The 3,446-nt window shown below is 47.6% G+C and overlaps 1 pseudogene; it reads left to right on the top strand.

Moving 5' to 3' along the window:
• The first annotated feature begins 1,735 nt into the window (after positions 1–1,735).
• On the top strand, positions 1,736–3,062 carry LOC103211907 (annotated as a pseudogene).
• The last annotated feature ends 384 nt before the right edge of the window (positions 3,063–3,446 follow it).

The following is a 3,446-nucleotide window of genomic DNA, read 5'->3' as shown; positions in this document are numbered from 1 at the left end:
AAAAGGATAATATCAGGATACTATGAAGAACTGCACTCCAACAAATTTGAAAATTTGGAAGAAATGGACAGTTTTCTAGAAACATACCATTTACCTAAACTAACACACACTGATGTGGAAAAGTTGAACAGGTCCATCACAAAAGGAGAAATTGACCACATCATCAAAAAATTACAAACTAAAAAAAGTCCGGGCCCAGAAGGTTTCACCAGAGAATTCTACAAAACATTCAGAGGAGAACTGATACCAATCCTACGCAATCTTTTCCAAAACATAGAAAAGGATGGAATCCTCCCTAATCATTTTATGAAGCAAGCATAACCTTGATACCAAATGGTTTTGCCTGGTGGCAAAGACATTGCTCTAAACGAAGACTACAGACCAATATCCCTCATGAATATAGATGCAAAAATATTCAACAAAATCCTAGCTAATAGACTTGAACAACATATCATGAAAATCATCCATCATGACCAAGTGGGGTTCATATCAGGTATGCAGGGATGGTTCAACATTAGAAAAACAATCAACATCATCCACCACATAAATAAAACAAAGGAGAAGAACCACATGATCATATCAATTGATGCAGAAAAGGCATTTGATGAAATCCAACACCCATTCCTGATCAAAACTCTGAGCAAAATAGGAATAGAAGGGACATTCCTCAACATAATAAAGGGCATTTATGCAAAACCAACAGCCATCATTATTCTCAATGGAGAGAGACTGAAACCATTCCTCTTGAGAACAGAAACTAGACAAGGATGCCCACTATCACCACTTCTATTCAACATTGTACTGGAAGTCCTAGCCATGGCAATAAGGCAAGAAAGGGAAATCAAAGGCATCCTAATTGGTAAGGAAGAAGTCAAACTATCCCTATTTGCTGATGATATGATCCTATACCTAGAAAACCCAAGAGACTCAGTCAAAAATCTACTGGAACTAATTGAGAGATTTAGCATTGTAGCAGGATATAAGCTCAACATCCAAAAATCAGTTGGATTCCTCTACACCAGCAAAGAGATTGCTGAAAAAGAAAGAAGGAAATCAATACCGTTTACGTTAGCTACCAAAAAAATAAAATACTTGGGAATAAATCTTACCAAGGACACAAAAGACCTCTACAAAGAAAACTATAAAAAAAACTACTTCAAGAAACCATAAGAGATCTAGATAAATGGAAGAACATCCCATGCTCGAGGATAGGAAGATTGAACATTGTGAAAATGTCAGTTCTACCCAAAGCAACCTATACATTCAATGCAATCCCAATCCAGATGCCATCAACATTTGTTAGGGATATGGAAAAGCCAATTACTAACTTTATATGGAAAGGAAAGAGACCTCGGATAAACAAAGCACGATTGAAGACGCAAAAAAAGTAAGAGGTCTCATACTGCTGGATCTCAAAACCTACTATTCAGCCACAGTAGTCAAAACTGCTTGGTATTGCTGGGAGCTGGATGGGGCTGCTGGTGAGAGGCTGCGGTTGTGGGGCTCAGTCACCTGCGCTGCTTGCCAGGGGGCTGGCCAAAACCTGGAGGCCCGGGGGGCCCAGCTCCCATGGGGAGCCTTCGGCTCCCGCTGCCCCGGCCAGGCTGGACAGAAGAATAAACTGAACAGACCCTGATCAATGAGTTTCAGCTCACGGGGGCTTTCTACCCAATTCTCCTTTTGTGGCCCATGTGCTGCATCCTCTGCTCTCAGTGTGCAACTGGCCCCCACCGCAATGTGTGTTTGTCATACCATGGAAGTGGGGCAGTATGGCAAGAATGCAAGTTGGGCCGGAGACCGTGGAGTATTCCTGGAGCCCTTCATCCACCAGGTGGGCGGACACAGCAGCATGATGCGCTATGACGACCACACTGTGTGCAAGGCCCTCATCTCCCGGGAGCAGCGCTTCTATGAGTCTCTCCCTCCTGAAATGAAGGAGTTCACCCCTGAGTACAAAGGTGTGGTGTCAGTTTGTTTTGAGGGGGACAGTGATGGTTACATCAACCTGGTGGCCTATCCTTACGTGGAGAGTGAAACTGTGGAGCAGGATGACACACCAGAGTGGGAGCAGCCTCGGCGCAAACACTCCCGCTGGAGTCTGCACCGGTAGGGTAGTGGCAGTGACCACAAGGAGGAGAAAACCAGCCTGCCCCTTGAGACCTCAGAGAGCTCCCAGGAGGCAAAAAGTCTGAAGGTGGAGCTTCACAGCCACTCAGATGTCCCTTTCCAGATGCTGGATGACAGCAGTGGTCTGAGTTCTGAGAAGATCAGCCACAACCCCTGGAGCCTACGCTGCCACAAGCAGCAGCTGAGTTGCATGTGGTCTGAGTCCAAGGACTGAAAGCTCTACAAGTTCCTTCTGCTTGAGAATGTGGTGCACCACTTCAAGTACCCTTGTGTGCTGGACCTGAAAATGGGCACCTGACAGCATGGCGACGATGCATCCACTGAGAAGGCAGCCCAGCAGATGAGGAAGTGTGAGCAGAGTACATCTGCTATGCTTGGTGTCAGGGTTTTGTGGCATGCAGGTGTACCAGCTGGACACAGGGCATTACCTTTGCAGTAACAAGTACTGTGGCCGTGGGCTCTCCATCGAAGGCTTCCGCAACACCCTCTACCAGTACCTCCACAAAGGTCTGGACCTATGTAGTGACCTGTTTGAGCCCATCTTGAGCAAACTGCGGGTCTTGAAAGCTGTGCTGGAGCGGCAGGCCTCCTATCGATTCTACTCCAGCTCCCTGCTGGTCATCTATGACAGCAAGGAGTGCCGGGCTGAGCCCTACCTGGACTGCTAGCCTGAGATGCATCTCAAGCACCTGGACACAGGGCTCCCAGAGGTGGCATTACCTTGTGGTTCCAGCACCAGCCCCAGCAGCACCAGCCCCGAGGCAGGCCCCTCCTCTCCACCCAAGGTGGATGTCTGAATGATCGACTTTGTACGTAGCACGTTCAAGCGTTTCTGGGATGACCCCACTGTGCATGATGGGCCAGACCGAGGCTACGTATTTGGCCTGGAAAATCTCATCAGCATCATGGAACAGATGCGGGACGAGAACCAGTAGGCCCAACTCTGGGTCCCCAGAACCCCTTCCTCTTCACCCACAGGCAGGGACCACCACTCTGAACTTGCCATGAGGACACACAGACTTTGCTTTTAAAGGGTTATATTTCTCTTTGGTGTAAACTAAAAGAAATGGTTTTAGCTGTAGCCTGGAATCCATATATATATACAGTCAAAGAGGGCAGAACACACATCCTCTCAGTCACGCTCCTTAGCTCTACGGCTCTTGACTACTGTGTCCAGGCTAATGTAGGAAGGGAGAAGTGCCCCTGGTGGGCTTGTCAGCAGGGACAGGGCACCCTTGGACACAGGTTTCTTTTGCCTAGGTCTTTGGCTACAGAGCCCTGAGGATTACAGGGTGAAGCCCTGGGCTTGGTGTAGGGCC

This window comes from Orycteropus afer, unplaced genomic scaffold (assembly GCF_000298275.1).
Source record: "Orycteropus afer afer isolate SDZICR_OR568_19922 unplaced genomic scaffold, OryAfe1.0 scaffold00820, whole genome shotgun sequence".
In the NCBI taxonomy this organism is placed as follows: domain Eukaryota; kingdom Metazoa; phylum Chordata; class Mammalia; order Tubulidentata; family Orycteropodidae; genus Orycteropus; species Orycteropus afer.
Note: the sequence above shows the minus strand (reverse complement) of the source record. Positions and strands in the feature narration are given on the sequence as shown.